The 18,547-nt window shown below is 43.6% G+C and overlaps 1 protein-coding gene and 1 pseudogene across 4 annotated transcripts in view; both read left to right on the top strand.

Moving 5' to 3' along the window:
- LOC129483411 (solute carrier family 2, facilitated glucose transporter member 3-like) overlaps positions 1-18,547 on the top strand; it is a 56,902-nt gene that overhangs the window by 6,784 nt on the left and 31,571 nt on the right. The gene's annotated exons all lie outside the window — the stretch shown is intronic.
- LOC134736753 (large ribosomal subunit protein uL23-like) lies at positions 9,856-17,431 on the top strand (annotated as a pseudogene).

The raw sequence follows: 18,547 nt of genomic DNA on the forward strand, positions 1-18,547 counted from the left end.
TTTTTTTTTTTTTTTTTTTTGAGACAGAGTCTCGCTCTGTCGCCCAGGCTGGAGTGCAGTGGCACAATCTCGGCTCACTGCAAGCTCCGCCTCGTGGGTTCACGCCATTCTCCTGCCTCAGCCTCTCCGAGTAGCTGGGACTACAGGCGCCCGCCACCATGCCCGGCTAATTTTTTTTTTTTGTATTTTTTTAGTAGCGATGGGGTTTCACCGTGGTCTCGATCTCCTGACCTCGTGATCCGCCCGCCTCGGCCTCCCAAAGTGCTGGGATAACAAGCGTGAGCCACCGCGCCCGGCCTGGGAAGGCCTCTTTACGGTAAATTTGAGCAGAAACCAGAATGACATAAAGAGCCGGCCGTGAGGAGATCTGGAGAAAGAGTGTTTCAGATAGAGGGAAAGGCATATGAAAATACTCTAGAGTATGAAGGCTTATCCAATTAGAGCCTGGGTCAGCTGACTCTTTTTGTGCAGATAGAGGCTTTGTGGGCGATAGCGGCTCAGTCACCACTACAGCTACTCAGTTCTAATGTCATAGCATTTAAGCAGCCATGTTCATTACATAAACAAGTGAGCATGGCTGTGTTATAGTAAAAGAGACTTAACAATAAAAGCTCAGCCGGGCGCGGTGGCTCACGCCTGTAATCCCAACACTTTGGGAGGCCGAGGCTGGCGGATGATGAGGTCAGGAGATCGAGACCATCCTGGCTAACATGGTGAAACCCCATCTCTATTAAAAATACAAAAAATTAGCCAGGCATGGTGGTGCGCACCTGTAGTCCCCGCTAGTTGGAAGGCTGAGGCAGGAGAATGGCTTGAATCCGGGAGGCGGAGGTTGCAGTGAGCTGAGATTGCACCACTGCACTCAGCCTGGGTGACAGAGAGAGACTTCATCTCAAAAAAAAAAAAAACAAAAAACAAAAGACAGTAAAAGCTCAAGCCACAAGAGGAAAAATTGATAAATTTGGGCTTATCAAAATGAAAAGCTTTTGCTCTGCAAAAGGCCCCATGTACATGGTGAAAAGATAGGCTACATTCAGAGAAGATATTTGCAAACCACATATCCCAAAGGATTTGTTTCTAGAGAATGTAAAGCACTGTCAAAATTCAGCAGTAAGCTGTAATCAAAACAATGTGGTGGCCAGGCACGGTGGCTGACGCCTGTAATCCCAGCACTTTGTGAGGCCGAGGCGTGCAGATCACGAGGTTAGGAGATCAAGACCATCTTGGCTACCACAGTGAAACCCTGTCTCTACTAAAAAACACAAAAAATTAGCCAGGCATGGTGGCACATGCCTGTAGTGCCAGCTACTCGGGAGGCTGAGGCAGGAGAATCGCTTGAACCCAGGTGGTGGAGGTTGCAGTGAGCTGAGATCGTGCCACCGCACTCCAGCCTGGGCAACAGAGTGAGACTCCGTCTCAAAAAAAAAAAAAGAAAAAAAGAAAAAAAAGGAAGACAGTTGATATAGGGACATGTATTAATGTTTTCATTTGAAATAAAAAAAGGAAGTTAGGCTTTTGGCTTCCAAAGCCAAAAGATGTGGCTCACAGGTTTCTCCATAAACAGTAGGTTTGTCATTTAGTTTATATGTCCATAAATTGAATGAGCTATGTCTGTATTCCAAGGTTTTTGTTTATTCTTGTTTTTTTCTTTCTTTATTTCTTTTTTATTTATTTATTTATTTTTTTGAGATGGAGTCTCGCTCTGTCGCCCAGGCAGGAGTGCAGTGGCGCAATCTCAGCTCACTGCAACCTCCGTCTCCCGGGTTCATTCTCCTGCCTCAGCCTCCCAGGTAGCTGGGACTATAGGCATGCACCAGCACGCCCAGCTAATTTTTTTGTATTTTTAATAGAGATGGGGTTTCACAATGGTGGCCAGGCAGGTTTCAAATTCCTGACCTCAAGTGATCCGCCTGTCTCGGCCTCCCAAAGTGCTGGTATTACAGACATGTGCCACCGCACGCGGTTTGGTGTCTTCTTTTTTTTTTCTGAGACAAAGTCTGGCTCTGTAGCCCAGGCTGGAGTGCAGTGGCGTGATCTCGGCTCACTGCAACCTCTGCCTCCTGGGTTCAAGCAATTCTGCTGCCTCAGCCACCTGAATAGCTGGGATTACAGGCACGCGCGACCATGCCCAGATAATTTTTGTATTTTTAGTAGAGACGGGGTTTCACCATGTTGGTCAAGCTGGTCTCAAACTCCTCACCCCGTGATCCACCTGACTTGGCCTCCCAAAGTGCTGGGACTGCAGGCCTGAGTCACCGTACTGGCCTTTGTTTTTGTTTTTTTTTTTTTGAGATGGAGTCTCGCTCTGTCGCCCAGGCTGGAGTGCAGTGGCGTAATCTCAGCTCATTGCAACCTCTGCCTCCCAGGTTCCAGCATTTCTCCTGCCTCAGCCTCCTGAGTAGCTGGGATTACAGGCGTGCGCCAGCATACCTGGCTAATTTTTGTATTTTTAGTATAGACGGGGATTCACCACGTTGGCCAGGCTGGTCTCGAATTCCTGACCTCAGGAGATCTGCTGCCTCGGCCTCCCAAAGTGCTGGGATTACAGGGGTGAGCCTCCGCGCATGGCCTGTTTTTTCAGTTAAAGTTTACAAAGCTTTTATGTATGGTTTGTATAGTTTTCGGGACAAATGGAGGGCTGAAACTTAGTTTTGCAGTTTCATGGGATAAGTAGAGGCTGAAATACAGCCTGCAATCCACTAGCCAGGCTCTCCTCCTCATCCAGAGGAAGGGGCACATTTTTCTTTACACAAAAGTACCGTTCCTAGAAAACCTGCTTTTTCCCAAAAGGGCACCTTTGCCTAATTTGCACAAAAGCAATGGAAAAGCTAGCAGTGGTACTGAAAGCATGTATACCAGATAATAGCAGAAATTAATCCCTGGAAGCTACTTAAACATAAAATAATTTTCTTAGATGTCAACTTAAAAATGTGTAGGGGAAATATATAGTTTTTGAAAATTATTATGGGGAATAAACAAGCCTTCCCCCCCGGAAAAAAAGACTATTGCTCCAAACTCTCTTCCAGTGTTGCTCTGGTGCCTTTTCCTCACCTTGCACTACAAATCTTCACATCTCCCTTCTCTCTTTGGTTCTTCCTTTTGGCTGCTTCTTTCTTTAAGCAACTGATAATTAATTTATGAAAACAGTTGATGCCGGGCGAGGTGGCTCACGCCTGTAATCCCAGCACTTTGAGAGACCGAGGTAGGTGGATCACTTGTGGTCTGGAGTTCGAGACCAGCCCGACTAACATGGAGAAACCCCGTCTCTACTAAAAATAAAAAATTAGCTGGGCATGGTGGTGCCTGCCTCTAATCCTAGCTACTCGGAAGGCTGAGGCAGGAGAATCGCTTGAACCCAGGAGGCAGAGGTTGCAGTGAGCCGAGACTGCGCCATTGCACTTCAGCCTGGGCCACAAGAGTGAAACTCTGTCTCAGGAAAAAAAAAAAAAGTTGACAAGTAAGTGCAGTGGTGAGCAGCCTCAATTCCTGACTCAATACTGATGGAAGCAATCTGTTAACAGCCTCAGAAGGACTGTGTGAGGCAGTGAGTCATTTGCAGATTCTCATCTGGAAATGATCCCAAATCCCAGAACCCTCACCACAAGGTGTTTTTCTTGCAGTGATTTATGGAGTCTTGGCATTCGAACTGGTCCTTCATGCTGGGATTCTTTTCCTTTGTGCCTCTGATCCATTCAGCACACACCTTCCCCAAGGATTTCACGCTGTGGCTGGTTGGGGTAATCCTCATTCAGTGAATTGTCACCTCTGGTTCCAAGAGTGTATTTCTGGAGTTTTGTAAAGCCTAGGGCGGCGCGCGTATCCCAACCAGTTCCTCAAGGAATGGCCAGGAGGACATGGCTCTCCCTCCAAGAGCCCTCTGCTGCTTTTTAGACCTCATTATACTCTTGCCCTGAGGCAATTTCCTTTCCTTTTATCTTCTCCCTGATCTTCTCCCTAAATGTTCCCAAATTTATCCTCTTCTCTGAGGGCTTTGCTTCTTCAGGCCTAACTAAATACACAGTCCACAAGCCACTGATCTCACCTCAGCTGTACCTGTGCTAATTCTCACTTCCAGTTTTTCTCCAGGGCGGGTACTGGGAGGGATGGCGCAAAGATATACACTGCCACCTGGTGGCCAACTGCTAACCAGCTCTGGTAATACCAAGGATGCTATTAGCACCACAGCAACGGGCTCTGGAGGCGGATTTGCAAAAGCGCCAGGTGTGGGCGGAGCAGTGTCAGCTCTTTGGTTGGTAATAGCATCTCTCTGCCTGGAATTATCTTTCCAAATCTATTTCTCTCAAAATTCTTTTCATCTTTCAAGGTCCATATAAATGCCACTTTTCCCATGATCCCCTTCCTGATCTTTCAAGTTAGCGGATCTCACTTCTGTGAAAGTACTACAGGGTAGGTTCAGCATTTCGCTTGTAACTCTTATCAAGCTGCTCTTTGTCTACTTCAGACTGTTGCTAACCCCCTAAAAACTCAGCTCCTTTTCAGTGCGTGCCATCAGGATATTGTAATAATCTGCTGATCTCCTGGGTCACTTCCCCTACATTCTCTGAAAATTTAGAAGCCTGATTCATTCTCTTGGTTTACACCATTCCTACTGTCATCAGTCTTGGCTATTCCATGATGCATGGAGACAACTGGCCCTCAGTTTCTTGTCCACTCATTTCCAATCATCTTGTTTTCCAGTCCACCTCAGTCATTTATTCCCATGATTCATACCCTAGCCCTGGTCATTTATAATAAATGGGCTCCTTGCAAAACCTGTATATTTTGCACCTCACATTGACTTATCACTTCCTTTCCAAAATTTCTTTTTTTCTTTCTTTTTTTTTTTTTTTGAGACGGCAGAGTCTTGCTGTGTCACCCAGGCTGGGGTGTAGTGTCATGATCTTGGCTCATCGCAACCACTGCCTCCTGGGTTCAAGTGATTCTCCTGCCTCAGCCTTCCGAGTAGCTGGGATTACAGGCGTGCGCCACTATGCCTGGCTAACTTTTTGTATTTTTAGTAGAGACAGGGTTTCACCATATTGGTCAGGCTGATCTCCAACTCCTGACCTCAGGTGATCCGCCCTCCTCGGCCTTTCAACATGCTGGGATTACAGGCACCAGCCATCACACCCAGCCTGTTCAACTGATTTTTGACAAGCGTGCCAAGATTATTCAGTGGGGGAAAGAATAGTCTTTTCAACAAATGGTGAAGGGACAAGAGGGTAACTGTATGCCAAAAAATGCAATTGGACCTTTACCCCATACTATATACAAAAATTAACTCAGAATGGATGAAAGTGTTACAACCATAAAACTCTTAGAAGAAAACATAATTGCTAATGTTTGTGATCTTGGATTGGGTAATGATTTCTTAGCTATGACAACAAAAGCATGAGCAAATGAAAAACTGGATATATTGGATATATTCAAAATTTAAAATTTTGGGCTGGGCAGAGTGGTTCACGCCTGTAATCCCAGCACTTTGGGAGGCTGAGGCAGGCAGATCACCTGAGGTTGGGAGTTTGAGATTAGCCTGACCAACATGGAGAAACTCCATCTCTACTAAAAATACAAAATTAGCAGGGTGTGGTGGCACATGCCTGGAATCCCAGCTACTCGGGAGGCTGAGGCAGGAGAATCGCTTGAACCTGGGAGGCGGAAGTTGTGGTGAGCTGAGATCATGCCATTGCACTCCAGCCTTGGCAACAGGAGCAAAACTCCATCTCAAAAAAAAAAAAAGAAAAAAAGAAAATTAAAATTTTTGTGTTTCAAAGGATACCCAAGAAAGTGAAAAGACACCCACAGAATGGGAGACAATTATAGCAAATCATGTGTATGAGAATATGTAAAGTCCTTTTACAACTCAGTAATAAAATACAACCCATTTGTTTGAACAAGGAAAGAATGATAGGTTTTGTCAGATGTTTAGTGGTTGAGTAAGAAGGCTCGAGAATTGACCATTGGATTTCGTAAGATAGTGTTTGTTGATGACTGACAGGAATGGTTCAAATAGAGAAATGGGGCAAATGCCTTACTGGTATAGGTTCAATAGGGAATTATTTAAGGAAATGGAGAAATTTTGTTTTTGTTTTTTTTCAGACAAGAGTCTTGCTCTGTCACCCAGGCTGGAGTGCAGTGGCACGTTCTCGGCTCATTCCAGCCTCCACTTCCTGGGCTCAAACAATTCTTATGCCTCAGCCTCCCAAGTGGTGGGATTAAAGGTGCAAGCCACCACACCAGGCTAATTTTAATATTTTTTTTGTTTTTAGTAAAGACAGGGTTTCACCATGTTGGCCAGGTTGGTCTCAACCTCCTGGCCTCAAGTGATCCTCCTGCCTTGGCCTCCCAAAGTATTCACACCACCACGCCTGGCCTGGAATTTTGCTTTAAAAAGGACCATATGGGCCAGGCCCAGCAGCGCCTGCCTATAATCCCAGCTACTTGGAAAGCTGAGGCAGGAGAATTGCTTGAGCCCAGGAGTTCAAGACCAGCCTGGGCAACATAGGGAGACTCTCTGTCAAAAATAAATAAAAGGGAGCACAGATATAGGGTACTTTTCTATCCTCTCAAGCTGAAGGTAAGATCAAGAGAACTATTTAATTTTTAGAAAGGAATATATGTGTTTGTTTTGTTTTGTTTTGTTTTGAGATGGAGTTTCACTCTTGTTGCCCAGGCTGGAATGTAATGGCGTGATCTTGGCTCACTGCAACCTCAACCTCCCAGTTTCAAGTGATTCTCCTACCTCAGCCTCCCGGGTAGCTGGGATTACAGGTGTGCACCACTGCGCTCGGGTAATTTTGTATTTTTAATAGAGACGGGGTTTCACCATTTTGGTCAGGCCGGTCTCAAACTCCTCACCTCAAGTCATCCACCCACCTTGGTTTCCCAAAGTGCTGGGAGTACAGGCGTGAGCCACCATGCCTGGCCTAAATATGTGTTTTATGGACGGTTTTTGTTTATGTTTTTTTTTTTTTTTTTTTTTTTTAGATGGATTCTTGCTCTGTCGCCCAGGCTAGAGTATAGTAGCAAGATTTCGGCTCACTGCAACCTCCACCTCCTGGGTTCAAGTGATTCTCCTGCCTCAGCCTCCCGAGTAGCTGGAACTACAGGCACGTGCCACCACACCCAGCTAATTTTTGTATTTTTAGTAGAGATACTAAAATATTAATTATACTTGACCATGTTGGCCAAGATGGTCTCGATCTCTTGACCTCGTGATCCGCCCGCCTTGGCCTCCCAAAGTGCTGGGATTACAGGCATGAGCCGCCGTGCCTGGCCCAACCATCTTCTTAATTCTAAGACAAATATACTCTGGAACTTTACTTAGGGTTTGTTTACCAATTGATCTTTCTAAAACTTTGCATTCCAACCTGAGAGACAGGGCGAGACTCCATCTCAAAAAAAAAAATTTAGCATTCATTAGTACCCACTTCAAAGGCTTGTTAATACAGATTTCCTGATCCCACTCTGCTGAAATTCTGACTCAGCAGGCCTGGGGTGGAGCTGAGAATTTGTATGTCTAACAGCCTCCCTGAAGATACTGATGTCATTCATCCATGGATAATCACACTTGGATAAAGTAGGGTGGTGTTCCATTTAATAATTTCCATCGATGCTGTCACAGTTTTCTTCCTCAGCAGCTATGCACTCTTAAATTGTGCATCTTGCACCACAGTAAAAGTTTAACATGGGTTAGAGATAGCTTTTTTTTGCAGAGTAGAAGAAAGTAGTGAAAAATAGCAAAGAAAAATGAGCAAACCACACACATTAGTTTTTGAGACAGGGTGTTGCTATGTTGTTCTGGCTGGAGTGCAATAACTGGCTATTCAAAGGTGCCATCCCACTATGGATCAGCACGGGACTTATATGGGCCATGATCTGTGGAGAAGCTAGTTCACTTCTCCTTAGGTAACCTTGTGGTCCTCCGCTCATGGGAGATTATCATACTGATGCCAAACTTAGTGTCAACACCTGATGTGCAAAGTGAACTTCAGCCCAGAACTGCTGGCCTCAAGTGATCCTCCCGCCTAAGCCTCCCAACTACCTGGGAATATAGGCACACACACTACGACTGGCCAGGCACATTCTTAAGAAAACCAGTTTTAGGAAACAAAACCCATGAAAGCTGAAGTTTTGGAAAATGACTTTGTTAAATACGTGTAACCAAATTAGTCAGAATTTTACGTGTCTGGTTTTGCATTAAAAATATAAAAATTTTTACAATATGGTATGGCTAATTATAATTATAAAATGATTTTTTAAAAGTCTACTTCATGTTGTGAGGCTGGTGCATTCAGAGGGAGCTTTTGTAAGCCAGGCGCGGTGGCTCACACCTGTAATCCCAGCACTTCGAGAGGCTAAGGCGGGTCACCTGAGGTCAGGATTTCGAGACCAGCCTGGCCAACATGGCGAAATCCCATCTCTCCTAAAAATACAAAAATTAGCCGGGCTGGTGGAGCGAGCCTGTAATCCCAGCTACTCAGGAGGCTGAGACAGGAGAATCGTTTCAACCTGGGAGGCAGAGGTTGCAGTGAGCTGAAATCGTGCAACTGCACTCCAGCCTGGGCATCAGAGTGAGACCCTATCTCAACAAAAACAAAGAAAAAGAAAAAAAAGGAGCATTTGTGGAAGAAGCAGTGGTAAATGTGTAAACGTTTAGGGTAAGGGGGGCATCACACTGGTTGAGGAGAATAGGCAGCTGCAGGGGTAGTAATGGCCTGTTTAGATTTCTTCTTAAGCTCCCAACTTTGCTGATACAGCCATTTGGGAAGCAAGGGGGTGGTCATCAAAAAACAAACAGAGAGTTGGGCGCAGTGGCTCATGCTTGTAATCCCAGCACTTTTGGAGGCTGAGGCAGGAAGATGGCTTGAACTCAGGAGTTTGAGACCAGTCTGTGGGCAACACAGGGAGACCCCATCTCCAAGAAATAAAAATGAAAACAAATAGAGGAAGCATGATTTTGTTTTACCTGCCCTCCCTGAAAAGAAATTAAAATTGACTTAACTGTCTTAAGAGGATGTAAAGATGGAATGCCTAATGTCCAGAGTGGGAATCAAGGGGTTACTCTGGGAAGTGATGAAGACATCTTACTGGGCAGATGACGCTCATTGATTTCCCAAGCTATATGTAAAATGAGATACCTGGCTGGACGCGGTGGCTCATGCCTGTAATCCTAGCCCTTTGGGAGGCCGAGGTCGGTGGGTCACGAGGTCAGGAGTTCAAGACCAGCCTCGCCAACATGGTGAAACCCTGTTTCTACTAAAAATACAAAAATTAGCCGGTCATGGTGGCAGGCACCCGTAATCCCAGCTACTCAGGAGGCTGAGGCAGAGAATTGCTTGAACACGGGAGGCGGAGGTTGCATTGAGCTGAGATCGCGCCAGTACACTCCAGCCTGGGTGACACAGTGAGACTCCATCTCAAAAAATAAAAAAATAAAGTGAGATGCCTGTAATCCCAGAATTTCGGGAGGTCAAGGTGGGCAGATCAACTGAGGCCAGGAGTTTGAGACCAGCCTGACCAACATGGAAAAACCCCATCTTTACTAAAAATACAAAATTAGCCGGGTGTGGTGGTACATGCCTGTAATCCCAGCTACTTGGGAGGCTGAGGCAGGAGAATTGCTTGAACACAGGAGGCGGAGGTTGCCATGAGCCGAGATCACACTCCATTTTGAGCCATTGCACTCGTGGGCCATTGCACTCCAGCCTGGGCAACCAGAGTGAAACTCCATCTCAAAAAACAAACAAACAAAAAACAAAAGAAGAGAGAGGAATCAGTGAGACTCATTAGGAGACTACTTCAGTAGATCAAGGGACAGTTTATAATGGCTTTGACAAGTATAGTGTATCAGACATGTGCGAGTGGAAGGAATCTAAGAGTATTTTGGAGATAAAGGTAACAGTTTTTGTTGGTGGATTAGATATGGAAGGTGTGGGAAAGAGAAAAATCCTGAATAACTCCTAGCTTTTGCAATTTGGTGAATAGTGATAAAATATTTACTGAGATATAAAAGACTAGAGAAGGAAAAGATTTGGGAGTTTGAAAGATAAACAGGACTTCTCCTTTGGCTATGCTTAATTTGAGAGGCTTTTTGACCACCCAGGTACAAATAAGACAGGCTATAGATATATGACTCTAATCACTTCTCAGCCTTTCGGCCAAGATCAAGTGATATTGACTCTGGAAGTCAGGGGGAAAGCCATCAGTGACAAACTTAACTAACTTACAAGACAGCCCATTATATTTTGGATAGCTCTAGTTATCAGAAAGTTCTTGCAGTTACACTAAGGTGACTATAAATGTTATATAAATTTGATGCCCATTTCCATTCGGGGTTCCTGAAAAGTACACACTTTTGTAAGCACATTCAATATTGGAAGAAAGTTATCACATTCTCTCCCAACATCTTTTATTTTCTGAGCTAAACAATCAATTCTAGTTTCTCCAGCTGTTCTTCATGACCTGTTTCTAGACATGTCATCATCCTGGTTGGTCATATGCCATATAAGGTAGGATGCCAAGGACTAATGTGACCAGAATAATCATATACAAAATGTAGGACTGTCATCCCTCGGATTTGCCATTCTTTCAGAAATATGTTTGCCTTTTATAATTCATCTGTTTTCTTTCTTGTTCTTTTTTTGAGACAGCATCTTGCTCTGTCACCCAGGCTGCAGTGTAGTGGTGAGATCTTGGCTCACTGCAACCTCCATCTCCTGGGTTCAAGAGATTCTCCTGCCTCAGCCTCCCAAGTAGCTGGGACTACAGGCGCGCCACCACGCCTGGCTAATTTTGTTTTTTTTTTTTTTTTTTTTGAGACCGAGTCTGGCTCTGTTCCCCAGGCTGGAGTGCAATGGCACCATCTCGGCTTACTGCAAGCTCCGCCTCACGGGTTCACGCCATTCTCCTGCCTCAGCCTCCCGAGTAGCTGGGACTACAGGCGCCTGCCACCACACCGTGCTAATTTTTTTGTATTTTTAGTAGAGACAGGGTTTCACTATGTTGGCCAGGATGGTCTTGAACTCCTGATCTCGTGATCCGCCCACCTCGGCCTCCCAAAGTGCTAGGATTACAGGCTTGAGCCACCACGCCTGGCCAATTTTTATTTTTTTTTGAAATGGAGTCTCTCTCTGTTGCTCTGGCTGGAGTGCAATGGCATGATCTGTAACCTCCACCTCCCGGGTTCAAGCAATTCTCCTGCCTCAGCCTCCTGAGTAGCTGGGATTACAGGCGTGCGCCACCATGCCCAGCTAATTTTTGTAATTTTAGTAGAGATGAGGTTTCACCATGTTGGTCAGGCTGGTCTCAAACTCCTGACCTCATGATCTGCCCACCTGGGGCTCCTAAAGTGCTGGGATTACAGGCATGAGCCACCATGCCCAGCCCTGTTTTCTTTCTTATTGTCATTAGTGTGTCAGTGTTCCTACCTGTGGCATACAATGTCTCTTCTTATTTTCATCTAATCCATTGTTGGATTTGGAAATCAAATAACCAATTGAAGCTATCAGATATTAACATTTTGCTTTGTATGTTTGGGATATTTTGCAATAATTCAAAAGGAGAGACAGAGTATGTGCTTCCTGAGAGAGACCAAAGCCTTTCTATGAGTTGTGCTTTGAATTTTAGTGAGAAAACCTTTCTTTTTTCTTTGTTTCCTCTAGACCATATACAAAATAAATGAGTTTCCCAAACAGTTGAGTGTCAGACGGGTGAGGTATTTCAGCATTTTGCACAGGATCTCATTGGAGATTTTCTGAGATGTCTTGCTGAAATCAAGGTGCATGGTGTCTAAGGCAGTGGTTCTCAAACAGTGGTGATTACAGGAAAGGGATTACATGCTTCTAGTGGGCAGAGACAAGGGATTCTGCTAAACATTCCGTAATGCATGGGACAAGCCTCTGTAACAAATAATTGTCTGGCCCCAAATGTCAGTAATACCTATATTTAGGACTATGGTATTTCTCTGATTTTATTAACTTTATGGGAAAAAGTTAGATAAGTTTTAAACTTAATGAAATAATTCTACTTCCAACTAATCACTGCTCTCTTCTTTTATTACATACAAATCATCTGTGAATAATCTTTCTAGACTTTAGTGGGGAAAAAATGAAGCACTGCTTTTTTTCACTTTTGTAAAATGGAAAAGTTTACATTTTTCTGTCACCATTCTCAATCTTCATAATTTTTAAAATATTTACAGTGCCCAGTGATTAAATTTGGACACTATGTTCATATACTGTTATTTAAAGAAAAATTATACTTTCACCATATCTCATTTTCCTTTCTGGCCTTTTATTTCTCTTCCCCACGTTTATTCATTTGTTACAGTTGTAAGGTTTCTCTTGAGGAGGTAAGTAATCCTGCTTTTCTTCCATCATCTCTAAAAACCAAGTAAATACAATACAACTTAAACTAGAAGCTCTGTTCTTATCTTTTAGGACCCCTAGTGAGACATGTAGCTATTTTGGAATGAGGCTATACTAATCATGTTGACTTGCTACTTATTAGTGAGAGAGATGGGGGCAGAAGTCACTGTCCTGTCACCAGGTAGATAAGAATGTGGGAGACAAAGAATGATGCTGTTCTCTGCACGTCCTCCACGTGAGGACATTGGAATCTTTTCCTGGGGCTGTGGTATTTCTTTTGTATTGACTGCAGCTGTCAGGATCAAAGAAGAACTAATGAGACAAAAGTAAATAGCTTCATTCTCAGGCTACCTGAGAGGAGCAATGTCTGATGGAGATTAAAAGATGAAAGGGGAGAAAAATTCTTTCTCAGTCATACCCAGATACAACTAAGTCACTCTTTTCACATGCTTCTGATTCTTCAAATTCTATGTTACCACTTAGAATCTAGTGGCAAAAATAACCTTTTCCTAATGCTGTTTTACTTATTACGTTTTCATTCTTTTTAAGATAGAGGACAGTAATGTTTCCTGATCTCAATGCTTTTATATTTAGAGCTAGAGATTTATTCAGTCAGCCAGTCATTTATTAAATTATATATTGACTATGTCTATATGTTCCAGACCCAAACATGAACCAGGGAAAGGCTCCAAAAACTTGGCAGTTTCAAGTATATATTTGAAAGAGGACTGATAAGTGAATACCTGATTTGTAGTTGAAATATTTATATAATTTTTCACCTTTCTTCTGGGGTAATGACTACTTCGGATGCATGGATCAGGAAGTATGTGTTTGGACAGTGTATTTGTAGAACCCTTGAGACTGCACAGAATAAAATAGCTAGTATCCTTCTTCAGCCATAAGACCACCTTCTAGAATTAGAGAACTGAGACACAGGTTTAATAACTTAAGTTTTCAGCACAGTCTATAGCATACTCTGTACCACAGTCTGTGCTGATCCTTATGTTTTCTAACTTCCAACCTTGTGTTTGTTATAAAAACACAGGTAAGGGAAGATTGCTTGCAGAAAACGCTTTCCGCTGTTGTACCAAGTGTGTTTCTCTCCAGAAAGCCTCTGAAGCAACCAAGTTGGGGTTCAGGGTTGAGGTCGAGGAAAACAATGGAAAAGCAAAAGTGAAAAAAGCACACAGCAAGAAAAAACATTTTAATTGAGGCAAAGCATCTAGGATAAAAGAGACACATTTGATGCATCTGGAATACAAGTAGTATGTAGGTGCTGTGACAGAGAAAACGATGCCCTAAGATTTGACTTCATAGCTGGTCTGAATGCAGTGGTCCTTACAACTAATTGATCACAACCAGTAACAATTTTCTTTGTTCCTTCTCCACTCTCATAGCTTCACTTGACTAGCTTTAAAAATAAATAAATAATAAATAAATGGCCTGGCCTGGTGGCTCACGCCTATAATCCCAGCACTTTGGGAGGCCGAGGTGGGTGGATCACGAGGTCAAAAGATCGAGATCATCCTGGCCAACATGGTGAAACCCCATCTCTACTAAAAATACAAAAATTAGCCGGGCATGGTGGCGGGCACCTGTAGTCCCAGCTACTTGGGAGGCTGAGGCATGAGAATTGCTTGAACCCAGGGGGTGGAGGTTGCAGTGAGCTGAGACTGCACCATTGCACTCCAGCCTGGGCAACAAGAGCAAAAACTCTGTCTCAAAAAAAAAAAAAAAAAAAAAAAAAATGGAAAAAGCAAAATTTTTGGCTCGGATGGGCAGGGACAAGGATGCCTAGGTAATAGAGACTGGAAAAGAGGATGGGATAGATGTAAGGAGCATTAAGTTGGTGGCTACCTGGGGCAAATGGAAAAAAAAAAACAAAAGAACAAGAAAGGGAATTGTAAAAAAATAATAAAAAAAGACAAACTGAGATACAAATATTGAAGAGATGGCAGGAGAAGAGTCAAGATATAAGAGTTGTGTCTAAGGGACATATTCCTGGCGTTTGGTTGTCCTAGGGAGGTTCCTTTCTGTGCATGTCAGAAGATGACAGGCAGCCGGGCGCGGTGGCTCACGCTTGTAATCCCAGCACTTTGGGAGGCCGAGGCAGGCGGATCACCAGGTCAGGAGATTGAGACCACGGTGAAACCCCGTCTCTACTAAAAATACAAAAAATTAGCCAGGCGTGGTGGCGGGCGCCTGTAGTCCCAGCTACTCGGAGAGGCTGAGGCAGGAGAATGGCGTGAACCCGGGAGGCGGAGCTTGCAGTGAGCCGAGATCGCGCCACTGCACTCCAGCCTGGGCGACAGAGCGAGACTCTGTCTAAAAAAAAAAAAAAAAAAAAAAAGATGACAGGCAAGAAAACAAAGTGGAAAACAATAAGGAAGTGAAGGTAACTCCTTTATAACCTCCCACTGGTTCACCCCTTGGAAATAGAAATGACTCAGGGAGGCAGAAGAGGATAAATAAACGCTGCCTTGAAACAGTCTCTATGCTTAGCTAGATTCTGTCTGCAGCTGCTTTCTGCAGAATCCTGCAAATTAGGTTTGTCATCTGACCGTGTCTCTCTCCTCCTGTGTCTCCACATCTATTTCAGGTCCCTGGGTTTGCTCACATCTGTTGCCTTGGTTCTTCTGCTGTGTTCCTCTAACTGTGGACAATGCCTCCATCCATTTCTAGAAGTAAATGTGTTGATGGCATTTTATCACCTGTGTAGTTCCTCTTTTGACCGTCTCAATTCTCACCTGTCTGTGCCTATTGTTTTTACCTTCGTCTTTTTTCTTTCTGCACACTTTTGTTTCTGCTTCTGTCACTGCTTCTCTCTACCAGCTGGCTTTCTATGACGATGCCATCCCCATAGCAACCTCTCTCTGGGGAAGAATGAGGGGAAGGAAAAGAGAGAGCCAGAATAGATGGGCTAAGAGAAGCCAGATTGGAGTTGGAAGGTGACCTTTTGGACTGAGTCCTAGAACAGAGTACAGAGAAACTATGAAGACTGATACCAGCCAAGTTACACAAAACCCTAAGAAAACACAAATTGGGAGCCCAAATCCAGTCCCTGCTGGCAAAACTCATTCAGCAAATCCTTTCTGTTGTAAATTAACCTGTCATCTATTTTCCCTTCCTTGTGATTGAGTTTGCATTTCTAACAGGATCCTGGGAGATCCTGATGCTGCTGGTCCCTGGACCACAATTTGAGTAGCACTAGTCTAGATGATTTCTGAAGTCAAGCAATACAGTTGACATACATAGTACATAAATGTATGGATATTTTATTGTTCCTTGATTAAAAATAACTTTCCTTTGGGAATGGAGGAGCATGAATAAACTAAATCAAGTTGGTTTTGTTTTTCTCTGCCATTTGCAAGCTGTTATATACATTGACCCCTTTCTTGGTTTGGTAAAATGACCAACCATAGAGGTTTACCCAGGTACTTTCAGTGCTAAAACTGAGATAGTCCTGGGCAAACGGGATGATTGGGTGACCTCCCCATTCACAAGGCTAGTGAAATAGAAGGAATGTATAGGAAAAATGAACTTGGCTAGGGATCAGAAAATGCAGCTTCTAGTCGTAATTCACAACTTATTAATATTCTGACCTTAAATTGATCATTTAAATTCTCTTTCAGTTTTTGCACCTATAAAATGGTGATAATGTTAACTACTTTACTTACTTCCCATAAAAGTTTTGAGGACCAATCGAAATAATGTATAAAAAGATTATTAAAATACCATATACATATTAAGACAAAGATGTAGCTCACTTGCTTTTGCTTAGAATTTACGATTTGCAGCCCGGCGTGGTGGCTCACACCTGTAATCCCAGCACTTTGGGAGGCCAAGGCGGGTGGATCAGCTGAGGTCAGGGGTTCAAGACCAGCCCGGCCAATATTGTGAAACTCCTCTCTACTAAAAATGTAAAAATTAGCTGGATGTGGTGGCATTTGCCTGTAATCCCAGCTACTCAGGAGGCTGAGGCACGAAAACTGCTTAAACCTGGGAGGTGGAGGCTGCAATGAGCCGAGATTGTGCCACTGAACTCCAGCCTGGGTGACAGAGTGAGACCTTGTCTAAAAAAAAAAAAAAAAGGAATTTACTATTTACTGGCAAAAAATAGCAACCCAGCAATCTCATTCCTAAACATACAACAAGTATACAACCGAGAGAAAAGAATTCATGCATTCGGCAAATATCAGGAATGTTTATAATAGCTTGAACTGGAAACAATGATGCGTACATCAGTGGGAGAATAGATAAGTAAATGTTGTCATAGCCAAAAGTGTAATACTACTCAGCAGTAAGAAGGAATGAACGACCAACACCACCACAGTAGTACTCGTAGACACGATGCTCAGTGAAAAAAACATCTGAGCACAAAAGAGTACATACTGTATGGTTCCACCTAAAGGTCAAGAACAACAAAATTTATTGATGATGGCAGAAGTAAAAATAGTAGTTTCTTCTGGAGAAGGAGGCTATAGACTGGAACCAGCACTAGGAAACCTTTTGAGGAGCAAGAAATGTTAAAGAATCTAGATCTTGTTTTTTCACGAGACGGCGCCGAAAGCGAAGAAGGAAGCTCCCGCCCCTCCTAAAGCCGAAACCAAAGCGAAAGCTTTAAAGGCCAAGAAGACAGTGTTGAAAGGTTTCCACAGCCACAGAAAAAAGAAGATCCGCACGCCACCCACCTTCCGGCGGCCCAAGACACTGCGACTCCGGAGACAGCCTAAATATCCTCGGAAGAGCGCTCCCAGGAGAAACAAGCTTGACCACTATGCTATCATCAAGTTTCCGCTGACCACTGAGTCTGCCATGAAGAAGATAGAAGACAACAACACACTTGTGTTCATTGTGGATGTTAAAGCCAACAAGCACCAGATTAAACAGGCTGTGTAGATGCTCTATGACATTGATGTGGCCAAGGTCAACACCCTGATTTGGCCTGATGGAGAGAAGAAGGCATATGTTCGACTGGCTCCTGATTACGATGCTTTGGATGTTGCCATCAAAATTGGAATCATCTAAACTGAGTCCAGCTGCCTAATTCTAAATATATATATATATATATATATATATATATATATATATATCTTTTCACCATAAAAAAAAAAAGAATCTAGATCTTGATCTGGTTAATGGTTATACCTGTGAATACAGATATAAATATTCACCCAACTGGAAACTCCAGATTAGTGCATTTTTATCTGCTTTATTGTATGTGTACTTCAGTAAAGAAGAAAAAACAAAGGAAAAGACACAAATAAAGGAGGGAAGAACTCACCCTCAATTCTATCACCACTAGGAAACAATGTTTTTTTTCTTGAAATGTTTGCATTCTAACCGCCCCAGCACTACGAAGAGGTGCAGTTTTGTAATTGGAACGTCTGATGAGCATCTGATGAGTGCATCCAGAGCTTATCCCCTCATGTCGAGTTGATGATGATAATTCAGCTTCTAGACTTGAGCAAGATGACAGTAAAGGGAAGTGGAAACCCTGGGTCATTGGCTCAGGAAGAGGGCCAGGTTTACATCAACGTTGCAACAAATCTGGTGGCTTTTTTTTTTTCGTGTTGCTGTTTCTTTTCTTCCTCTTCATCTTTGGGTCCGTTTGCCTACTTTTCTTGGACTGATTTTCCACTCTCCCCCACTACACAGCATTCTGTCTGGGGAGGAGGGGGGTCTTTACATTTTCTTCCACTCTCCTGCTTTCCCATATTTTCTCATGTGTCGCAGCGAATTCAATGGTATGTGCTAACATTTTCTTTTATGAGTCTATTCCAGGGGCTCACATCCTGTCCCCTGCCGGAGGAGCCTTCCAGTAGCCCTTACAGCCGCATTCTCAGACTTTTATCCACTCTTTTTGAAACAGTGCCTGTGACATTCCCACTCATTACAGCATGCCCCTCCCATGCCTCCAGCAAATTCTCTGTTTTCCCCACCAGCTTTCTTACTCAGCAGCTATTCTGAGTCTAATGTGCTTCATTCACCCTCAGCCTTCCTCAGGAAGACATAAAAAAGGGTAAAAAAGAACATTTATTTCTCAGGAAGGATTGGTCAGCTGACTGAGTTGTCTGAGGGTCTAAAAAGATGAGGGGGTAACTCAAAGCCTAAATGCTTGAGGGGATGGATACCCCATTCTCCATGAGGTGATTATTTTACATTGCATGCCTATATTA

This window comes from Symphalangus syndactylus, chromosome 5, assembly GCF_028878055.3.
Source record: "Symphalangus syndactylus isolate Jambi chromosome 5, NHGRI_mSymSyn1-v2.1_pri, whole genome shotgun sequence".
Taxonomy (NCBI): Eukaryota; Metazoa; Chordata; class Mammalia; order Primates; family Hylobatidae; genus Symphalangus; species Symphalangus syndactylus.